This window comes from Cervus elaphus, chromosome 12 (assembly GCF_910594005.1).
Source record: "Cervus elaphus chromosome 12, mCerEla1.1, whole genome shotgun sequence".
Lineage (NCBI taxonomy): Eukaryota > Metazoa > Chordata > Mammalia > Artiodactyla > Cervidae > Cervus > Cervus elaphus.
In genome coordinates this window covers 14,797,162-14,821,694 of record NC_057826.1, presented here as the reverse complement: position 1 = coordinate 14,821,694, position 24,533 = coordinate 14,797,162, and the positions used below count along the sequence as shown (strand labels likewise).

At 46.5% G+C, this 24,533-nt stretch overlaps 1 long non-coding RNA gene and 1 pseudogene across 2 annotated transcripts in view; both read right to left on the bottom strand.

Moving 5' to 3' along the window:
- Positions 1–24,533, bottom strand: part of LOC122705898 — a 206,243-nt gene that overhangs the window by 51,244 nt on the left and 130,466 nt on the right. The window lies entirely within an intron of this gene.
- Positions 22,102–23,884, bottom strand: LOC122705897 (annotated as a pseudogene).

Here is a 24,533-nt window from a genome sequence, read left to right as displayed (position 1 = left end):
GCAATGAGTAAGCATTCTCAGCTCCCCATATCCTGGTCCTTGCTTAGTGTAATCCAACTTCCCTTTGGCCAATACGGTGGATAGGAATTAGTGTCTTATTTTGACATTAATCACATCAGAGCATTTCAAAGATACTGGGAATGTTCTTTCAAATCAGTTTTCTAATCACTCATATTTAGATGATGTTTATTGCACTCACTAATAATTGAGGTAATTGACAAAGATATAGACATAAAATATAAAGTCTCTTTCAACATATGTTTAAGAGGATTTTTTTCCCTAGCTTTCTTGTTGGCAAAACATTTCCCACTTCTCTTCATTTCCTTTTGCAATTTTCCAAATGAGAGAGCTTCTGGAGAATGCTAGTCTAGGGTTTTTAATCACTTATTTCCTGTAAACATTGCCAGCACATATGTGATTTGCTTTCAGAATTGCAGTTGATTCCACTGCAGATGTGAGCTCACAGTTCTCAGGACTAGTGATGCTGCCTATAGGAGTTCCTTGCAACTTACATGAATAACTACTGAAATGCTCACAGTGGGTTTGTAGATGTTGGCAAACTGGCTGTGCTGGACTTCGTGAGAAATAGTAGATCAATCTTCAACATGACAACTTTCAGGGGACCTTCCAGGATAACTCTGACTGTGTGTGATTTTTGCTTTACATGTTGACTTCACAAGCTAACCCCCATGGAAGAAGCAAGTCCATTCTGGATTTCCCTGGTGGCACAGTGGATAAAAATCTGCTGCCAATGCAGGGGACATGGGTTCCATCCCTCGTCTGGAAGGATTCCACAAGCTATGGAGTAACTAAGCCCAAGTGCCACAACTACTGAGCCCATGCTCTAGGGCCAGTGAGCCCCAACTACTGAGCTGCAACTAGGAAGCCCCCATGCCTACAGCTTGTGCTCCAAAACAAGAGAAGCTCCAAAACAAGAAGAACCACCGTGTGAAGCCCACGAACCTCAACAATGTTGCTCAGACTCACTGAAACTAGAGAAAGCCCGTGCATAGCAACAAAGATCCAGTGCAACCAAAGTTAAATAAATAAAAGAAGCAAAGCCATTCTAAGTAGTTCCATGTGGGCCCCTGAAGTAACAGGCAACAAGTTTTTCATTTATTTCTGTAAGTTTATTGGTTTGGGTTCTCAGCATTTGTTCAACTAAACTACTGGTTGGCAAACTGCTCTGTAAAAATCCAGATAGCAAATAGTGAAAGTGAAGTCGCTCAGTCGTGTCCAACTCTTCGCGACCCCATGGACTGTAGCCTACCAGGCTCCTCTGTCCATGGGATTTTCCAGGCAAGAATACTGGAGTGGGTTGCCATTTCCTTCTCCAGGGGATCTTCCTGACCCAGGGATTGAACCCGGGTCTCCGGCATTGTAGGCAGACACTTAACTGTCTTGAGCCACCAGGGAAGCCCTAAAAATCCAGATAGCAAACAGTTTAGGCTGTCTGAGCCATGGAATCTCTGTTGCAGCTACCCACTCTGTGGAGGAGGGCACAAGCAGTCACAGATGATAGGTAAACCGATGGTGTGGCTGTGTTACAAAGATAGGATGAAGCTGGAGCTTGCTGACTCCTGCTCTAGACTGCTTCTTCCTCTGGTTCTCTGGACAAACCCTTTGCTAATCCTTAAGTGTCTATGCTTCCAGCACGCTGGCGTGCAGTTTACTTCTCACATAACTGTGCACATGTGTGTTGAATCTTTAATGAAAAAAAAAAAAAAACGAAATACAAGAAGTCGAAAATGGAGGCTTCTCTGGGGATCCAGTGGTTAAGAGTATGCCTGCCATTGCAGGGGACAATGCCATGGAGCAGCTGAGCCCGAGCACCACAGCTATTGAGCCCGGGTATAGAGCCCGTGTGCCGCAACTACTGAAGCCCGGGCACCCTGGAGCCCCGCTCCGCGGCGAGACGGGCCACGGCAGTGGGAGGCCTGAGGACCACACTTTGAGTAGCCTTCACTCGCTGCCACGATAGCAGCAGCGATGCGCAGCAGGGCTGCGTGCTGTAGCAAAGACCCAACACAGCCAAGAATAAATAAAATAAATATTTTTAAAAAGAAGTTGAAAATGAAAATAATGTGGATAAATACTTTCAGAGAATGCAACAAAAAAAAAGGATTCATCCAAATGTTCAAAGCTAATTTCTCTCTCTCTCTCTCTTTTTTTTTCTTGGCTGTGCTCCACAGCTTTCAGTATCTTAGTATCCCCCACCGGGGATTGAACCCAGGTCACCGCATTGAAAATGCCAAGTCCTAACCACCGGACCACCATGGGATCCCCAAATCTCTCTTAAAGTCAGCTTGTTTTAGTGTTTAATCACATCTACACAATATCATCAGAGCAAACCCTCAGTTGGTGCTTGAATAACTTGGGACTATAACGGAGGAGATCAAACCAGTCCATCCTAAAGGAAATCAATCCTGAATATTCATTGGAAGGACTGATGCTGAAGCTGAAGCTCCAATACTTGGCCCACCTGATGCGAAGAGCCGACTCACTGGAAAACACCTCGGTGCTGGGAAAGACTGAGGGCAGGAGGAGAAGGGCGCGAGAGAGGATGAGATGGTTGGATAACGTTGCCAACTCAACGGACATGAGTTTGAGCAAGCTCCAGGAGATGGTGAAGGACAAGGAAGCCTGGCGTGCTGCAGACCATGGGGTCGCCAAGAGTCAGACACAGCTTAGTGACTGAACAAGGATGACAATAACCTAGTTAAACTGATACATCAGAATAAAAATCATAAATACCAAACCCCAAGGCTTCCCAGGGACCACATGGCTGTGAGTATCTGTGCACACAAGCAGTGAGGATCGTCTTAAGCTCGATTCCTTAAGCTCAGACAGGCTAGATAGGCAACTTAGCTTCTAGATAAATACATAGTGAGTCGGCATTAAAGAAAACTTAGAGGCCATTAGGGCCTAGAAAAAGGCATATGCCCTGCTCAGTTAGGACAAGCCCTTGGCATCCCTAAGGCTCTGCTTTGGATTCACCAGAGCTTTCCAAACTGTGAGTCACAACCCACATGTGAACCATAAAATCAGTTTTGTGGTTGGTTGATCTACACTTTCTGTTTTTTTTAACGAAAGGGAATAAAATAAAGATGGTAAATGCATCACACGTGATAAGTGTTTCAGGTGGGGCTGTGTGTGTGTGTCTGTGTGTATGTATCTTTTCCCGTAACTCTGACATAATGACAGACATAAAAGGTCATGTATTATATGGCTAATTTTTGATAATGAGATTTATAAACATTAACAATTTAAATTACCCTGAGAATTTATACACAAAGAAAGGTCATGTATTATATGATTCCTTCTATATGAAATATCCAGAATAGGTAAATCCACATTATCAGAAAGTAGATTCATGGCTACCAGGGGCTGGGGAAAGGGAGAACGGGTATAAAAGATATGAGATGTCCTTCTAGAGTGATGAAAACGTTTTGTAGCTGGAGTGAGGTGGTGGTTGTACAACATTGTGAACGCACGACATGCCACCGGATTGTACACTTTTAAAGGGTCAACTGTGTTATAAGAATGTCACCTCAATGAAAAATTTAAAAAGAAAGAATCCTGAGTGACACTTGGGGGCAAAGGGCAGCTTCTGTCCTTCCACATACCCTAGGGCTTCACCCTTGCTGAAGGCTCCATCCTTGAAGACCCCTGACCTCACACCAGCCAAAAGGAGACAACAGAAGGTCCGGTTTGCAGGGAGAGAACAGGCCTCACCCCTGTGTTAAAGCTCCTGGCACCCCGTGCCTCCAGTCTGGCCGTGTGCCAGCCAGCGGCCTCCTCCCAGGGGGTGCATGGAACCGCCCTAGAGTGGTCCTGAGCTTGGCAAAGGTCCCCAGTGTCCCTCGGATCCCCTTTCCAGGTCAGGCCCACAGGGGAGGCACCTCCCAGGTCCCCACTGGTGACCAGTGGTCCCAGCTCCTCTAAACAGGGGTCTCTGGCTGTCGAGTCCGCGGCTAACACGGTGATTCTAACTGCCGTGTACTACAAATTAATTCATTCCTTTAGGCCTTGCTGTTCTGTAACTGGCTGTCACAGCGATCACCCCGGGAGCTAATTGAGAGTTGCGATCCGTGGCAGTATTTCCATTAGCGGCATAATGACAGCAGGCGGAGCGCACACACATCTGTGCATGGAAGCCAAAAAACACAGGTATACACGCGCTCGTGGAAGCTAAACACACACACAAATGCACACACACACACACAACTGATTAGCCCCAGCTTATTAGCACAGAGACAACAAGGAGATGGTGCTGCCAGGGCTGCCCATATTTTGGGAGGCCTCAGTGGCTCAGAGCTGGGCCCTGGTATCCAGTAGAGGAAGGCAGGGGATGCTCTGGCTGTGAGTTCCTCCTAATGCTGGTGCTCCTCAAGGCTCCATCCAGGGGCCTCTGTTTCTCACCCTACCTCATCTCCTTCAGCCAATCCCCTGCACCCAGAGCCCCAGCTGCCCCTGTAGACACATGATCCCCACTCAGATGACTCTAGCCCAGCCTCTCCCCCAAGCCCGAGTGCTGTGTATCCAGCTTCTTATCTGACACTCCCACTTGGAAGTTGCGAGGCCATGAGGCACTAAACAAAGTCAAAACCAAATTCATCATCTCCTCTCCTCCCCAGATACCTGGTCACCTTTAAAGTTCTCCATCTCACAGTGTGGCAGTCATTCCATTTCTCAAGCAAGAAGCCAAAGGATCCAGTCTGGACACTTCCTTTCCCTCATCACTGATGGCCAATCAACACCAAGATCTACAGATTTTCCCTTAAGACACTGGGATGCCCTCTTCCCCAATGTCTTTCCTTCACCTTCTCCCAGAAACTCAACTGCCTCACTTCATTATGCAGAGTAATCTAGGCCCTGTGATGGCCTCTCCTCCAGACTTACCTGACCTCCAAAGCTCACTGTCCTGCCCTGCAAAGACCATTTACTATAGGACTCGTCTTCAGCAACAGGACACATGGCAGGTCTTTGGACCTTTTGTCTTTCTCCTCCTTCTCTCATACATGTTATAATAGGTACAGGAAGAAAGCAGATCAGTAGAGAGATTTACTTCTATGTGCATTTGAATTATTCTTTCCTCCTTGGGAAGCAGAAACAGTAGTCTCTTTTGTTTTTTATTTTTATTTTTGGCTACGCTGTATCTTCATTGCTTCATGTGGACTTTTTGTAGTTACAGTGAGTAGGGGCTACCCTTCTTTGGGGGCACAGGCATCTCATTGCAGGGGCTTCTCTTGTTGTGGAGCACTAGACACAGGGGCTTCACTAGTTGCAGCACATGGGCTTGGCAGTTGTGACTCGGGGGCTCTAGAGTGCAGGCCCAGACATTGTGGAGTACAGGCTTTGTTGCTCCAAGGAATGTAGAATCTTCCCAGACCAGGGATCAAACCCGTGTCCCCTGCACTGGCAGACAGAGTCTTATCATCCACTGCACCACCAGGGAAGTCCCTCTTTTGGTCCTAAGTAGCATCTTTAATCACCAACCCTGGAAAGTTGTCTTCTGCCCATGGTGACCTTTAATTAGCTCTTTAGGCAGGGAGGCCTGGTGTGCCGCAGTTCATGGTGTCGCAAAGAGTCTGACATGACTTGGTGACTGAACTACAACAACAAATCCAGGTGGACCCACCGCCTTAGCTCAAAATCCTTCTGGGTTCCCAACTGCCGCAGATGGGCCATCTTTCCAGCTCCTGCCAGAGGCTCTCTCTCCCGTTCCATGGCCATTTTGATGGTCAGAACCAATGGGCATGTTGAGGGGCCTCACAGTCCATCTAGTGAGGAAACAGAGGCCTCAAGAGGAGAGCGACCTGCCTTGGTTACCCAGCAGGTGGTGAAGCAGCTGAGACTGGAGCTGGGTCTCTTGCCTCTTCCAGCCAGTTTACAGTGGCCGAGGTGGCAAGGCAGGCCCTACTTGTTGTGTACAAAGTGCTATTCAGGGACTTTCCTGGTAGTCCAGTGGTTAGGAATCCACCTGCCAATACAGGGGACGTGGGTTCAAACCCTGGTCCAGGAAGATCCCACATGCCATGGGGCAACTAAGCCCATGCACCACAACTATGGAGCCCGCAGTCTAGAGCCTGAGCTCTGGAATAAAAGAAGCCACTGCAATGAGGAGCCTGAGCAACTCAACGAAGAGTAGAGAAGTAGAGCAATGAAGACTCAGGACAGCCAAAAATAAATGATTTTTTTTAAGTGCTGTTCAGCTACTTAAAAACACTTCCCTCACTTGTGTGTTAAGGCTGTCTCCAAATTTTCATTTAACCTTGATCTCAGATTTTCTCCGTAGGGTCCTGGAGAAAAAGGACTTGCACTGCCTCCAAAGTAGCACATAGCCAGCATGTGGCAGTGAAATAATAATAAACTATTACAAGAATGATATCTTATGTGGTATGTACACACACACACACACACACACACACACACAATGGAACATTACTCAGCCATAAAAAAGAATGAAGTCATGCCATTTGCAAAAATATTGATGAAGAGATAGAGATTTCATATTAAGTGAAGTAAATCAGACAGAAAAAGACAAATATCATTTGATATCACTTATATGTGGGATCTAAAATATGACACACAAAAAAAAAGAAAAAAAATAATAAAATAAAACATGACACAAGTAAACTTATCAATGAAACAAAAACAGACTCATAGACACAGGAAAAAACTTACAGTTAGCAAAGGGGAGAGCTGAAGGGGGAGATAATTTAGGAGTTTGGGATTCACATATACACACTATTATATGTGAAATAAGTAAACAATAAGGTTCTACTGTACAGCACAGGGAACTAGACTTGACATCTTATAACAACCTGGAATGGAAAAGAATCTGAAAAAGAACACATTTTTATATATGTATAACTGAATCACTTTCTGTACCCTTGAAACTAACACAGCATGGTAAATTAACTATACTTCAATTAAAAAAATAAAGTGTGCCCTAAAAGAAATTTATTTTACTGGGGAAAACAAAGGAATGATAACTTTTAGACATTTAGGCTCATGGAGTTCATTCCCATAGATCTCATCCAAGGACAATTTTATCCCTTAGAGTACACTTGGCAACATGTCTGGAGACATTTTCAGTTTCACAGTTGGGAGTTGCTTCTGACACTAACTAGGTGGAAACCTTAGACTTAGACTCCTGATTGTATTGACATTTCCCAACTGCTCCGTTTGCTAGTTCTCTACCCCCAGCAAGCCTTGTCCTTCCTCTCAGGCTCCACTCACACCTGTCCTCTCCCAGGACACTCCTCAGATTACTTCTAGTTACTCATTTTCTGCTCTCCTTTGAACACGTAAACAAGTGAGGTGGTAAGTAAAATGGAAAGAGCTTGGCGCTGCATGCCAGTTAGACCTCTTTGGACCTCTGTTTGTTGTTTTTTTTTTTATGTTAAGAAAGTTGAAAAGTTTATTTATAAGATCTTTTCTGTGGGAGGGTGAATAATGGCCCCCCCAAAGACATCCATGGCCTAATCCCTGGGGAATGACTAATTCCTCTAACAGCTAGTTATTGAGCACTCACCAAGGCTGGCACTGATCTAGACACAGGAGGCGCAGTAGTGAACTAGATAAATGCCTGCCCTCAAGGAGCTTGTACCCTGCTTTGGGAGCAGCATTGGTCCTGCTGACAAAAATGTGAGCACACAGACGTCTGAACAAGGCTTTATGGTCTTCAGGGCTTCTCAATAACCATGTGTGGCAGGCTGCCCCATCCCCTGGGAGGGACACTGAGGTTCGGGCTGAAGAGCCACCAGTTTCCATGCTGGACCCTCTTCCAGAGTCCTCTATCCAATCAACAGAGTATTTCCACACATAAAGCCTCCCTGAAAATGAGCTCTCAACTCAAAATTACAAAGCACGTGAGGAAATAATGTAACATGACTGAAAGTTGGCAGACATCAGAGATAAAATCAGATCCGCAAGAAATCCAGACAAAAAGACTACAGGCACAACTCTGGGACTAGACTAAAATCTTCTGAGTTGTACTCTCTCAAAGGGTGAATTTTATAGCATGGGAACAGCATCTCAACAAAGCTGTTATTAAACAGAAAGACCACAGGGTGGAGACCACAATATACACACGTTTGAAATGATTAAAGTCACATTATCTTCTTGTGGAATTATTTAAGAATTAGAGAAAATGTATAATTGATATAAAATGTAAGTAGTATTAATTATAGTTATTCAGTGATTATTAATTTATTCTCATTCCCACATTTCCTAAGCTCCTTATCATTTATCAAAATGTCCCTGTTCTGTGTCCCATTCCATTAGAGCCCTAATACCATATTCTCTCAATTCTAAGATGCCATTGATTGCAACTGTTTTTAAAAGATTTTTTTAATAAAGCAATCTATCAAATGTACTTATCTACTATAAGTTGCACTCTGATTTTGGAAATATAAAAAATGTGAAAAACATTTAAATTTATAATACCTGATAAAATGATTTGAGATAATGTGATTATGATGCTGCTGAGTAGCTGACTTCATGTTTTATGACCCTAAATCTGAGATTATCTGAAGGCTGGCAGCTAGAGGCTACCAGTGTTAGAGGTTGGACCATGAGACTGTATCACAGTCATGCATATTTGCCCTCAAGGCAGTGGTGCTCACAGGTGTGAAACAGGAGGGGAAGGACACCACACAGGCTCCACAATGGAAACTATTCTCAGAGCACGCAGACAGTATCTGGCCCAGTGCTACATCTTTCTATCAAGGACCCTGTAAGACTCAGTGTTTGGTGTCACCCGTCTTCCTGGGGCTTCTCCTCCCTCCTGAACCCATTCCCTAGCTGTAAAATGGAAATGAATCATATTTTCCAAAGCACCACTACACGTTAAGGCTCATTTGGCTCAAAGTTCAGAAGGATGGCATTCCCTTTCTTCTCACTTCCTCTGTTCCTCCCCATGAGAGGGGATCAACTCTTCAGGAAAGAGCACTGTGGCTGAGGCAGTGCCCATTACAAAGATTTCAAGGATCTACCATTTCCCAGGATGACAAGGCTGGGACCAGAAGGGAGGACAGAGGGAGAAAAAGGCAAAGGGCAGGGAGACAAATGGAGAAGGGATGGTGTTCATCCATGGCCTCTTTGGACCACCCTGAAAGACCATCTAACAGTAGTGATTTAACAACAGGATTTAACAATGCATGACATAATGCCATCACAGAAGTAAGTGTGAAGTTCAATCTCTTTCACTCAAGATGATGAAGCTGGAAAGTCTAGGCCATCAAGATAAGGGTCTTAGTATATGCCAGTGTCTCTCAAACTTCACCAAACCACACAGACCACCTGAGGAGCTTGTCAAAATGCAGGTTCTAATCTAGCAGATCAGGGGTGATGCCTGAGATTCTGCATTCCTGACAAACTTCCAGGGGATGCCCATACTGTTGCTGATTTAGGAATTGCACACTAGTAACAGTTGTATAGGAGGTACTGGACCAATATTCATTCATTTACTCATTCATTCAAGCACCCAAAAAAATATTTATTGAGCACTTATTATATGCTAGACAATATTCTAAGTGCCAGAGATACCAAATAGAAAAAAAAAAAAGTCACACACACACACACACACACAAAACATAGAGCTTAGATTCTAAATGAACAAATATATGATTGAATCAAGCAATCAGTGGTAGAAGCTTGTGGTTCAGTGCAAAATAGTAATGAAGAAGCAATCAAACAAAATCTCTCCTGTGATCATTTATCTTGCAAAACTCACTATGTGTTCACTAAGGAAGAGGGCAGGAACAGATGAGAGGAGGGAGGGAAACCTGGCCACTCACCAGCAGTGTGACCTTGGGTGTGTTCCTGACTTCTCTGGGCTTCAGGTGGTTTTTTTTAGGATATAGTTATAGTCATAGCTTTCTTTTTTTTTTTTGGCTGTGCTGGGTCTTTGTTGCTATGCAGGCTTTTCTCTAGTTGCAGCGTGGGGCTTCTCATTATGGTGGCTTCTCCTGTTGCAGAGCACAGGCTGTCGGGCACAGGCTCAGTAGAAGTGGCACATGGGCTTGGTTGCTCCACAGCATGCGGGGTCTTCCTGGACCAGCCAGTGGATTCTTTACCCCTGAGCCACCAGGGAAGCCCTTCGGGTGCTTTGGAAGGAGGAGCCTATTCTAACTGTACACCAGCCTTGTGAGGATTAAACTAGAAAATGTACCCACATCACCCGGTCCAAGTGCCTGGCACATGGTAGGCACTTGACATATGGTGGCTGCTATCATTTTACTATTTATCACTGACCCAAGTCTGAAAGTCAGCTGCCTGGGCCCACGGCTCTCTCCCCCACCACTCCCACCCCACCTGGAGCTCGCCCTCCCCCATCACCCCGTGCCTCTGGGAGCCACAAGGCTACCCTGATGAGCTGTGCAGCTTACTGTGAAATGCGCTGCATTTTCTCCCCAGCTGCCTCCTGATTGCAGTATTTACTTTTAATCTCCTGTGCCTCAATGCCCGATAAAAACTTTGTCACATTAGATGGTGACAGATGGGGGAGCGAAGGGAGGGAGGCCTGCGAGGGAGCGTCCGGGCCACTCAACAATCCTTCAGCACGCCAATTACGTCCTTCGGTGCTCCGCGGCGTGGGCACCCATGTCAGCGCAGAGGGAAATGGAAAAGCATAAATAAAGACAAAACCAGGCTCGGCGAGGCTTTAATCTGCAGAATAACATTTCTCATTTGTGTGAAATATCACTGGATTCTCTCCCTCTGCTCCGGGGGCACACATGAGTGCACACGCACAGGTCGGGAGGGAGACAGGGGTTCCCAGCCCCGGCGGGCTGGGAAGTTAACTGTGTGCCGCACGCCTCCTCCTCCGAGCTGGCCTTAACCCACCCTGCGCCCCTAACCTGGCTGTCAGCGCCATCGCTTCCTCGTGTTTGCAGGGTGTAAAGTGGAAGAAGGGAGACGGGAGCTGACAGAAAGAGGAATCTAAGTGGTTAAGAAGCTATCCATGTGATCATTATGAGTGTGCAAGGGAGAAGAAGGGCTGGATGGTCGGAATTGGTCCTGCTCTCACAATAATAGAATAATTATCTCCTAATAATCCGTGGGATTGGTGCTTAACACTTTGCAAACCTTTTTCTTTCACAGGGTAACATCCTGATCCTCAACTCTGTGAAGCAATTAAAGATCCTCGCATACACGGTGAGGTTTTCCAAGTTTGTTCTCTCTCTCTTCCTGGAGATGTAGCGTGGAAGAGTGTGCTTAGGTGCCAGCGCCGTGGTGACAAAGCACCACAAACAGGGTGGCTTAGAACAATGGAAATGTCTTCTCTCACAGTTCTGGAGGCCACACGCCTGCAAGCAAGAGGTTGGCAGGGCCAGGCTCCCTCTGAAGGCCCGAGGGGAGGATCCTTCCTTGCCTGTCCCAGCTTTCGGAAGCCCCAGGCACACCTTGGCTTGTGGCAACCTACCTCCACTTTCTACCACCCTCTTCCCATGGCTCTCTCTCTCTCTGTGTCCAAATGTCCCTCTTTTATAAGGACACCAGTCACGCTGGAGTTAGGCCCACCCTAATGACTTCATCTTAACTGGATTTTAAAAAGTCACAGGTACAGGGTTTAGGACTTAAATGTATCTTTTGGGGGGACTGGATTTGACCCATAACAGAGAGGGACCGTTATGGGAAAATGTTTGGAAATCAGACCAGCTGTGTTCAGACATCAGACCTGTAGAGAGCTGCTGAGTCTTCTGCTCTAAGAGCGGGGAGACCCTGAGACCACACTCTCGCCCCGGAGGCTGCGTGCCTGCGTGCATGTGTGCTGTTTCATTCCTGTCAGACTCTGCCTATTCTGGGTAATTCATGTAAATGGAACTTCACAATAGGTGACCTTTGTGTCAGGCTTCTTTCACTTAGCCTCTTGAGGTTCATCCGTATGGTAGCACGTATCAGTTATCATTGTTTAGTCTCTAAGTCATGTCCAACTCTTTTGCAACCATGGACTGTAGCCCCCCAGGTTCCTCTGTCCATGGAATTTCCCAGGCAAGAATACTGGAGTGGGTTGCCCTTTCCTTCGCCAGGGGATCTTCCTGACCCAGGAATCGAACCCATGTCTCCTGAATTGGCAAGTGGATTCTTTACCAATGAGCCACCAGGGAAGATGAGCTTGTAGCAGTACTTCTTTCCTTTTTACAGCTAAATATTACTCCATTGTGTGGATATACCACATTTTGTTTATCCGTCATTCATTGATGGGCATTTGAGTTGCTTCCATCTTTTAGTTACTGTGCCTGCAATGTAATTTTGATAGAAATTTTGTTAAAGTGGCTGTTTATTCCAGCCAAGTGGACACTGAAGGAACAGTCAGTATGGTTATTATGTTTGTATTCCAAATGGGCATTTATAATGATTATTATATGGAATAAAATGGAATAAAGGATTTCTAGAGAAGTCCTTTATCTTCCCTCCCTCCCTCTCACTCCCTAAGTAGGAAAGGAAACAATGAGAAAGATCTCTTTCTCTCTCAATCTTTCTCACCCTCTTCTCCTGTTCCCTTCACTTTCTCTTCCCTCTCTGCTCTCATCCATTCATTTATTCAAGAAATATTTCTGAGGACCCCCATGTGGGGGCCCTGGGCAGCATTGCTAACTTTCAGCTCCAGGTCCCAGGAAATCATGGCATGGCCCCAAACCACAGATGCCACTCAAGCTTCTGGTGGCAACTTCCCATTTGCCCTTCAGAGCAGAGAGAGCATGGCTGGCACCTGGACTGGGCTTCCATCCAAAGGGCAAAGAGGGCCAAGTTCAAAAGGTGAAGAGACCTGGGGAGCTTCCAAAGATCCAACAGCTAACACCCACACGTCCCCAGTGAGGACAGGGTGCTTGTCCCCGGGAGGGACTCCCAGGAACACCTTGACCCTGATCACCCATGGGAGCACTGAAGACTTCACTTGTCCTGAGGCTAGGACCTGAGGCTGGGGGAGTCAGCCTGGTGGACTATTTAGCGAGTGGATAAGACCTCTGGTGAGAGTGAGTGTAAACTGGGCAAAGGGGGACTCCATCATGTATATAATATATATATGGCTGTGCCGGGTCTTCACTGCTACACTCGGGATTTCTCTAATTGTGGCGAGTTGGGGGCTACTCTCTAGTTTCGGTACATGGGCTTCTCATCGCGGTGTCTTCTCTTGTTGCAGAGTCCAGGCTCCAGGCACTCGGGTTTCAATAACTGCAGTGTGTGGGCTCAGTAATTATGTTTCTCGGGCTCTAGATCACAGGATCAGATAGTTGTGGTTCGTGGGCTTATTTGCTCCACAGCATATGGGGATCTTCCTGGACCAGGGATCAAACCCATGTCTCCTGCATTGGCAAGTGGATTCTTTACCACTGAGCCACCAGGGAAGCCCCATAATATTGTTTTTAATTAACTATATATTTTTATGTTTAACAAAACTACCCATATAGATTTATTCTCACGTAGATTTAAGTCTTCCAAAACACTCCTTCTGTTGCCTTCGTAAGATCCTGCATCAAGGTCACCTTCAGGATTGGAGTCCACACATGTGAGGTTCAGACATGAGATTCCAGATAAACAATACCCATGAGGTGACCAGTGGAGCATGCAATACAATAAGCTGGGGTACTTGTAAATTTTGGATTCCTGGGTCTCGCATGAGAAGAGCCCCCTCTTTCTTAACAGTACCCTCCCACCAAAGTCCAAGAGTTGGGTCTCACTGGTCCCAGTTTTTCTGGCTTGAATCAAGCTCCATCCTGAATCAATCACTTTGAACAGAGGTGGGGGCAGCAAGGGAACACTGTCAGCCAAGACAACTGGAGAGTAAGGGAGGGTGTCTGCTGATCGTGAAGGGAGACAGATTTCAAGCCCTTTCCAACAATGAAAGCCGATCAGTATCTGATAGGCTATGACTTAAGGAGTGAGCTCCGGGTTACGTGAAGTCCTCCAGCAGAGGCTGATGATCATAAATCAGGTTTGCTACTCAGGAGTTTCTACATCAAGTAAAAAGCTGGGGTAAATGAGGGTCTCACATTAGTTCCCTATGGCTACTCTAACAAATTGCCACAAGTGTAGTGGCTTAAAAAAACACACAGGGCCTTCCCTGGTGGTCCAGAGGTTAAGAATCCACCTTGCAATTCAGGGGACATGGGTTCAATCCCTGGTCGGGGAACTAAGATCCCACATGCCATGGAGCTACTAAACCCAGGCACCACAACTAGAGAGCTTGCGTACTGCAATGAAAGATCCCGCTTGATGCAACAAAGATCCTGGGTGCTGCAACTAAGACTCAATGCAGCAACCTCCACCTCCCCCCACCAGAAAAAGCACTCAGATGCATTCTTTTACAGTTTTATAGGTTAGAAATCTAACATGAATATCACTAGACTAAAATCTAAGCATCGGCAGTGCTGTGCTCCTTTCTGGAGGCTCTGGGAACAGTCTGTTCCCTCACCTTTTCCAACTTCTAGGACCACCAGCGCTCCTTGATCTTTGCTCTCCTTCCTCCTCCTTCAAAGCCAGCAACAGAGGGTTGAGTCCTCCTCCCATCACATCTCTCTGCTCTCTTCTTCTGCCTCCCTCTTCCATCCTGAAGGAGCCTTGTGATTATATTGGTCCCATCCAGATAATCCAGGATAATCTTCCTATTTGAAGGTCGACTGACTAGTAACCTTCATTCCATCTATAACTTTACTTCCCTTTTGCCATGTAATGTGACATATTCCCAGGTTCATGGGATTAGAATGTAGACACCTTTGAGGGCCACTATTCTGCTTACCATAGGACCTCCATGTCCCATCCCAACCAGAGATTCAGTGGTCCCATAACTGGTTGGATTGTTGGGTCTTTTCAAGTAGGACAAAGATTCAGGCACCATCGGGCACAACAGTAATGCTCTTCAAACCCCCTAGGAGCACATCACATGTTAATTGTTTGCTTTGAAACCAGAAGGCAGGTTACACCGTAATTACCTCTTTGTGCGTGCGTGTGTGTTCAGTCACTTCAGTCTTGTCTGACTTTTTGCAACCCCATGGACTGTAGCCCATCAGGCTCCTCTGTCCATAGGATTCTCCAGGCAAGAATACTGGAGCAGGTTGCCATACCTCCTCCAATGGATCTTCTCAGCCCAGGGATCGAATGCACATCTCCTGCATTGGCAAGTGGATACTTTACCCACTGAGCCATCTGGGAAGCCCAGCTCTTTGTCTGTTAGCAGCACTTACACTGCAGTCTGCAGGAGGTGTAGAATGACTGCGGGCTCAACCTCGTCTAAGGAAATGCTATTAAGGGTCTGTGTAACAAAAGAGCCATCACAGAGCACTTGAAATTACAGGGCTACCTGCAGTAGAAACGTCCCTGCCATCTCCCAGAGAGGAAAGAGAGAGAGAGAGTGGCAGATAGACAGCAAGGGAGGGAGTCTTCTCCCCTTGACTCCTCTCGGCCCCATGAAAGTTGGAGTGTTCTGGGCCTTGGCCCAAAGGTGGTGATATATAATAAGAGTGGCTCTTCATTGCTACTTCCTGGGTGACAGGCATGGAGCTGGGGCTTTACACATCCCAGAGCCAAGTTGCTGAGTGACGCGACTCCTTCAGGGCCTTCCCAGGCTGACAGGAACACGCCAGAAACGTGTTTCAAGGACAGCGGGGCTGAGGCCTCCAGGGATGGGACTAAGAGGGCTGAGTATGACCTGGGAAAGGCATTCAGGTGTCAGCCTGCCAGAACTATCCTGAGCCAACCTGCACCCTTGGCAAAGGCATGCGGGGAGAAAGAGCACTGAGCAAGAGGAATAGAAGAAAGAAGCTTATTTTTTAAAGCATGACGTTTGGAGCAGAAGAGTGAGGCTGGGAACTTCCCTGGTGGTCCAGGGACTAAGAATCCATCTTACAAAGCAGGGGACGTGAGTTCCATCCCTGGTTAGGGGACTAAGATTCCACATGCCGTGGGGCAACTAAGCCCACACACTGTGACTGCAGAAGCCTGAGCGCCACAACTAGAGAAAGCCTGAGGGCCACAGTGAAGACCCAGCATTCAGTTCAGTTCAGTTCAGTCGCTCAGTCGTGTCCCCATGGACACCATGGACTGCAACACGCCAGGCTTGCCTGTCCGTCACCAGCTCCCAGAGTTTACTCAAACTCATGCCCATTGAGTCGGTGATGCCATCCAACCATCTCACCCTCTGTCATCCCCTTCTCCTCCCGCCTTCAATCTTTCCCACATAGCCACAAAGAAGAAGAAGTATGAAGCTGGCTGTGGGTTCAAGCTGGGCTAAGGAGAGTCTTGTCTTCCAGGTTAAAATATTTATTCCTTTACCATCAGGAACCATTGAAAGGGTGGGTTGGGACATGATTGTACCCTTTAGACAGATTGTTCTGTTGACAGTATAGACCTGGGGTCAGCAAACTTTTTCTGTAGAGGACCAGATAGTAAATATTAATATTTTAGGCTTTGCACACCATCTGCTTTCTGTCATAACAATTCAACTCTGCTGTTACAGTGCCAAAACAGCCCAAGACAGTATCTACCCAAATAAACGCAGCTCTGTTCCAATAAAACTTTATTTGAAAAGCAGGCTGGGGGGTCAAATTTTCCCATGGGCCACAGTTTGCCAACCCCTGGTCTAGATGATGGATTTGAGGAATATGTGTATCCTGTGCTGCTGTAACTCAGGATTCCCACCCACTGCTCTTGTATTCATTGGCATATTTAAGTGGATCATTGGACTGGCTGAAATAATAAAGGTAACAGTCATTTATCATATTAATATAACTTTGTACAGTTTACAGAGCTCTCTCTCGTGAACTATTTCACATGATCCATGCATAAGTTGAGGACATGAGGACTCAGAAAAGTTAAATGATTTGCTTGGATTTGCACAGTTCGCAGGCACCTTTGAATCTGTTTGAGATCAACTTTGCCAAGGATCACGTCTCTCTCCCAGTTTCATGTTTTCCTCTTATTGATAAGAAAACATAAAGGCTGACTGAGCAGTTCAGTCTTTCAGGGTGTAGTAGGATGGTGGGAACTCCTACCCAAATTCCAAATTCCATAGTGCTGCCTGAAAAGCAGCAGGTGGTGCAGGCCCTGGGCTCCAGCACGAGGCTTGGCTGCACAGTGGAGAAGGTTGTGGGGATTGTGGCAGGGTCTCATCTCTTGCTCTGCAACCAGCCGAGAAGATGACTCCTTCCTCAGGACAGCAGCTATATCCAAGAGGTCAATGCCTGAGACCTGGCTTCAGAAATCTCATTCATTCATAAGGATGATGGTGACATCCATGTTAAAGGAATACAGAGTTGAGGAAAGATATGCAGGGAGTGGAGATTCAAGAACTTTCCTGGAGTGGAAGGAACAAGGAAAGCTTGGTATTACAGGCCCAAATTCATGATGATAACCCCTGCCTAGAGATTAGGAGACGAAAATGGCAACCCACTCCAGTATTCTTGCCTGGAGAATCCCACGGACAGAGGAGCCTGGTGGGCTACAGTCCAAGGGGCTGCAAAGAGTCAGACATGACTGAATGACTAAGCACACAGAGGTTAGGAACCCAGCTCATGATAATGGCTCTTGGTGTATAAGAGGGAGGGGTTGGTGATTTCAGTGATTGGGATTCCCAATTGGCATTTAGTGGGTGCGTTCAAGGAGACTGGCTTCCAAAAACACACAGGATAATCCTGCATGACAAAGATGGCCTCTTGTCTCATGTGAATTTCAAAACTTCTACTGGACATTCATGTAGTTGAAAAACCTGATCTGAATGATCTGAGCCCGCATCTGACCACTTTTTTTACATACAAACACAAAACAATCTTCTGAGATGTTTTAACATTATTAAATTTCCAGCAGTTCAACTCTTGTAAATCAAAGTGAAACTCAACTTTGTTTTATTCAAGACTTGCCACAGACCATTCACTATTTTAGAAAGTGGAATCACAAAATGGAGACACAACCTACAGTATTTCACTCATTAGGCAGTATGTATAGCTCTGTACTTGGAGCTGTCAAATTTACAGTGAATCTCAAATAAGTGCAAGCTTCCAACTCCTTTTGTAAACTCTTAGCTCATATTTTGAATTGATTATAGAATGGTAGCTCAGACAGTAAAGAATCTGTCTGCAATATATGAGAGCTGGGTTTGATTCCTGGATCAGGAAGGTCTCCTGGAGGAAGGCATGGCAACCCACTCCAATTTTCTTGCCTGGAGAATCCCATGGACAGAGGAGCCTGGAGGGCTACAGTCTATAGGGTCACAAAGAGTCAGACATGTGATCTATAGGATCATAAAGCACAAATGCATGCATACATAGGTTATATTATCTGTGGATTGCATTTTAGTGTGGTAAAGGAGGCACTAATACATTTGGGAGAGGAGAGAGTTGGGACTGAAGAACTGGTGGGTTGATGCCGTACATAGCCCCCTGACCACCCCTGTCACCTTGAACGTAGCCTGGGTGTTAGCCATCTTTGTGCCAGAGTATTTTAGCCCTTTGCTTCTCCCTCTCTGTCTTAACTCAGTTTGATAGCACAAATACCAACTGGGTGGCCTAAATGACAGTTACTTGTCTCTTATAATTCTGAAGGATGGAAGTCCAAGATCAGAAGCCCAGTTTGGGTTCCTATGAGGTCCCTCTTCCTGGCTTGTAGATTGCCTTTTTGCTGTGTCCTCACTTGTCCATGAGAGAGAGACAGCTCTGGTCCCTTCCTCTTTTTATATGGGTACTAATCCCATCATGAGGGCTCCACAATCACAACCTCTTCTAAACCCAATAAACTCCTAAAGGCCCCACCTTCTAATACCATTGCATCATGGATTAAAGCTTCAACATATGAATGGGGAGGAGGGGAGGGAGGGCTCAAACATGCAATCCAGAGTACTTCATATACTGGTCTAGATTAATTTATTCAACAAATAGGGGAGCCAGATTAATTGTAAGACAGGGTGGTATACTCCCTATGGGGAACACGAAAGTGAATAAAGTGTGGTTCCTGTTCTCCAGGAATTCATAGCCTTTTAATTGTAAGACAGGCTGGTATACTTCCTATGGGGAACACAAAAATGAATAAAGTGTGGTTCCTGTTCTCCAGGAATTCACAGCTTAGCTGGGGTGTTCAAAGACCCATTCCCTCCCATCTCCAGGATCTGGAGATAAAAATGCAGAAGCATCAACAGCAATGAGCAGTACTTCTCCAGCTCTCCCCACTACCCATTATCGGTCAAAGTTCATTCAGATGTCTTCTGGGAATTCCTAACAGATATGTCCTGTGGTCTCATTAACAAGCCCTCCAGCCCGCAGGTGGCAAAACCCTTCTGCCTCCTTGGGTGGATGCAGCCCAGCTACCACTGAGGACACTCGCCCTCATCAGCATCGCCCCTGTGGCTGCTGGGAGGGTGAGACATGGGCACAGCCACCAATATTGCTGCCTTTGCCAGAACCCACCTTTACTGAGGTTGGCATAGGTGGTTGGCATCACCCAGGCCTCCCAAAGAACCCAGCATCCTTCCTGTAACAGGAGCTCCCACCACGGCTACCGCTGCCACGTCCTACATCATAGCCCCCTCCTGTCGTGGGCACAGCTAACACACTGTGCCCTGGGGACTCCCACGTGCTGGAGCCACCTCTGCTGCATGGAAGAGGGAAAATTCCTCTTAGCACCTCCCCACTCCCCCCGACCCCTGCCAATGGTGCTGGCTTGTGCACCCAATTGCTCAAGGAGATTTGAAGTAAAGACAACCTTTTTAGGGAGGACGGTGAGGGCAGATTTAGGGTCAGAATGCTTGCTTTCACATCCAGATCTGCCATCGACTGCATGACCTTGGGCAAGAAATTAAGTTTCTGAGCCTCAGTTTCCATGTCAGAAACACGAGTAAGACAACAGCAACTATCTCATAGGTTTTGTATGAAGATGAGTGATAATAATAAGGCTGAAATAGCATTTCGCATGAAACAAGAACTATTCTAAGAGATTTAAGCCTCACTTCTATTATCATTCCCCTTTTACAGAGTGGGGAACTAAGGCACACAGTAATTAACTTCAACTGCCAGAGGTCACATAGGTAATAAACGATATAGCCAGCGTTTGAACCCAGACCCCTCAGTTCCAGAGGCCACATACTTCACCTCTGTGCCACACTGTTCCCTCATGGGGAGCCCTGTTTTCAGTGCTTTGCTTGAAAGAACTTGTGTCATCCTACACAATCCTAGGACATAAGAACTGTTATTATGCCCATTTTGCAGAGGAGGCAATTGAGGCAAGCAAGAATAAGCAAATAGATTACAGAAGATGATGCACTTAAAGTGTGTAGCATTAATTACATGTTAGCCTGCTTTTCCCAGGACTTAGACTTGCACCCAGGGGCTGGGCTGGAGGAACTCTCTGAGGTCTGGGATCTCCACGGTGCCATAAACCACTGAAATAAGGCCAAATGTGGTTAGTACCCATGGAGTGACTTGGAACACCATCAAATTCTTATTTATTGACCATTTTCAGATCCCAAACAGTTTTTTTCCTGGTTCTCTAGAGTCCAAACGTCTTTGTTTAAATCCTAGTTCTGTTGCTAAGTCTTAATCATGCATAAGAAATATGACCTTTTAGAAATTCCACTTCCACATCAATTATGTACATAAAATAACACCCTGCTCCTCAAAGTGTGGTCCATGGACCAACAGCATTAGCATCACCTGGGAGCTGGGTGGAGATGAAGAATCTCAGACTCCTCCTCAGGCCTGCTGGATCAGAGTCATTTTAGTAAGATTCCTAGAGATTCGTGTGCATGGGCATATCCAACCCGTAGCACTGTTAGTGGGAGGATGATAATGATGAACCCCAGATATTTAGATGGGGTAATAGACAACCAACTCTTGAAGCTCTTAAAGGAATGGGAATACCAGACCACCTTATCTGTCTTCTGAGAAACCTGTGTACATGTCAAGAAGAAACAGAACCTTACATGGAACAACTGACTGGTTCAAAATTGAGAAAGGAGTACAACATGGCTGTATACTGTCAACTTGCTTATTTAACTTCTATGCAGAATACATCATGTGAAATGTCAAACTGGATGAATCACAAGCTGGAATCAAGATTGCAGCAAGAAATATCAACAACCTCAGATATGCAGGTGATACCACTCGAATGGCAGAAAGCAAAGAGAAAACTAAAGAGCCTTGTGATGAAGGTGAAAGAGGAGAGTTTAAAAGCTGGCTTAAAATTCAACATTCAAAAAATTAAGATTATGATATCTGGTCTCATCACCTCATGGCAAATAGATTGGGGAGGCTGTTCAATTCAGTTCAGTTGCTCAGTCGTGTGCGACTCTGCGACCCCATGGACTGCAGCACGCCAGGTCTCCCTGTACATCACCAACTCCCAGAGCCTGCTCAAACTCATGTCCATCAAGTCAGTGATGCCATTCAACCATCTCATCCTCTGTCGTCCCCTTCTTCTCCTGCCTTCAATCTTTCCCAGCATCAGGGTCTTTTCCAATGAGTCAGTTCTTCACATCAGGTGGCCAAGGTATTGGAACTTCAGCTTCAGCATCAGTCCTTGCAATGAACATTCAGGACTGATTTCCTTTAGGATGGACTGGTTAGATCTCCTTGCAGTCCAAGGACTCTCAAGAGTCTTCTCCAACACCACAGTACAAAAGCATCAATTCTTCAGCGCTCAGCTTTCTTTATGGTCCAACTCACATCCATACATGACTACTGGCAAAACCATAGCCTTGACTAGACGGACTTTTGTTGGCAAAGTAATATCTCTGGTTTTTAATATGCTGTCTAGGTTTGTCATAGCTTTTCTTCCAAGGAGCAAGTTTCTTTTAATTTCATGGCTACAGTCACCATCTGCAATGATTTGGAGCCCAAGGAAATAAAGTCTGTCACTATTTCCATTGTTTCCCCCATCTATTTGCCATGAATTGACGGGATCAGAACCCATGATCTTAGTTTTGTTTTTTTTTTTTTAGAGACAGAAAGTCATGAGTGTTTACAATGGACAAGGTGGGGGGAGGGGAAGCTCTTTTGGTTAACAGCGTATTTACATTAGGTAACTGTATTCTTAAATACTTTTAACCTGAGTAACATTTATGTTATGTGAAACCTCAAAGCCACAAGTCACACCACAATTCCTGTGTCCAGTAGCTCGGCTTTCCCGTTTTCCTCTCTAGTCAGTTCACACTTAGGGAGAGTTGTGAACACGCAACACCGAGAGAAGTGCGTCCTGGCCCTACAGGTGCACCGTCAACAGGATGGAAACAGGCTCTGCTCCCTCTCAGTTTCTGCCTAGACAACTCTCTTACACACACAGAAAACACACTCGGTATAGAACCGTCGGCTTCTGCCTCTCCAGGCCACTTCTCAGCTGTTCACAGCTTCAAGCAATAGGTTTACTGTGCACCAAGAGGCTTGGAAGAGTGGCACCGCTGCTTGGGGGTCAGGGGCTTCCTACCTTGGCAGAACGATGTTAGTGTACACTACAAAGTGGCATCAGGGGCCCTCCTTGGGCATCCAAGGCATTAGATCAATGGCTTGTCCTTGGCCCAGAGGTGATGCACACTGTCACAATACTCGGTAATAAAAGCTCCTGCTGCATTAGTAAGTCAGTGTTGAAGCTCTCCTATTGTAGCAAGGCCTTTCAGTCAGTGTGGATGCAGCATTTCTGAACAGAAAATTATTTTCACTTATCATTAAAACCAGTTCCAGCTCTTGAAAATCTTGGAGTCGAGCAACATCTTTGTCCTTTCTTACCAGAGTATTGGGTAGCTTTCTGATCTTCTCCACTTGATCAGGATTAACACCCAGCTCACAGCAACTCACTCTGAGCAGCTCTTGGTAGGTGAGCTCCTGTCAGTCCAGTTCAATTTCAATGAAATCATTTTCTCTAAGAGATGGGTTCTGAATCCTCACCTTGAGTACCAGCTCTTGCATATTAAATGGAAATGCTCCAGTGAAGAAAAATGGCTGGAATGCTGGCGCTGGTCCTGCATATGTCCCATTTTGAGGCTCCAGAGACATTGGTGGCTTGGATGGGACAGTACAGAACAGGGATCGAGTCTGACTCACTGGTGGCTGACAAACAGGACCTGGTTTTGTGCTTTCTGGTGTTCTAAGTATGGCAGAGGGGTCAGACACATCCCCGTTCTGAACCAGTGCCAAAGAGGTGTGGTCCCGTGGAAAGGGCCCAAGCAGGGGAGTTTCTCCAGGGGGCAGCAACGGAGGCGAGCCATCTGCAGGGGGTGATGCAGGAGGTGTGGGGGCCCCCATTCTGTAGCTGGGCTGAATCCTCTCATGCAGGTGTATAGATAAAAGGGAAGGCTGGGCTGGCCAAATAGTTGGGAACGAAGGGCAGTTCTGACTCCTTGTTCAGCTGGGTGTGGTCGTCGCTGTCACCATCACCATCTTCCACTCCCATAATCTTCCTAATTTCTCTTCTTGATGTTAGCTGGACGGGCATTTCTCCCTTTGTGGTAAGAATCTCTTTGTCAGCTCCTGATTTCAGTAAGAGACCACCTGACCATGATTGCGTTTACACGCCCAATGTAAACAGGTCACTTCTTAAAATGTGGCTCCTTATTTAGTTGGGAAGGACTCAATCACTGGCAGGTATCTGAAGTCTTGGATAAAGTCCCATATTTGAAACAGCCGTTGACCCCATTTTGGGAGTTCACATCCACCCCGCTGTCCACCAGTTTCCGCACCTCCCGAATGTCCCCCAAGGCCGCGGCCTCCCGCAGCCTCTCCTGCTGCTCCTTCTGCTCGAGGAGAGAGCTCATTTTCGCTTGGCCGCAGGTCCCCGCCGGGGCACGCCCGCCCAGCCCTGGCCGGTCAGCGCCGCAGCAGCCGCGGACCACTCCCCGCCATGGAGAGACCGCGCGGGGGCACACCTGCCCTGTTCGCGCTGCAGTCCGCGCCGAGCCAGGGGCCTCCGTTCCCGCTTCGTGGCACGCCCACCGCTCCCCTGCTGCCCCGGGCCCGCGGGCCTAAGCCTCCTCCTGGTCACGCTTCCCACAGGGCGGCTCCGGGGGAACGTATTCAGAGTGACTGATCTTAGTTTTTTGAATGCCGAGTTTTAAGCCAGCTTTTTCACTCTCCTCTTTCCCTTTCATCAATAGGCTCTTTAGGCTGAGCACTGAAGAATTGATGCTTTTAAACTGTGGTGCTGGAGAAGACTCTCACAATCAAACCAGATCAATCCTAAAGGAAATCAACCCTGAATATTCACTGGAAGGACTGATGCTGAAGCTGAAGCTCCAACTCTTTGGCCATCTGATGTGAAAAGCTCCTGATGCTGGGAAAGATAGAAGGCAAAAGGAGAAGAGGGTGGCAGAGGACGAGATGGTTGGATGGCATCACCGACTCAACAGACATGAATTTGAGCAAACTCCAGGAGACAGTGAAGGACAAAGAAGGCTGCAGTCCATAGGGTCGCAAAGAGTCGGACACAACTCAGCAAGTGAACAACAACAGACACTTAACAGATAATAATAACTAATTTTGTCTAAGTGCTCACCATGCGCTAAACCCTCAACATGCATTATTCCACTTAATTGGCATAATGTCCTGTGA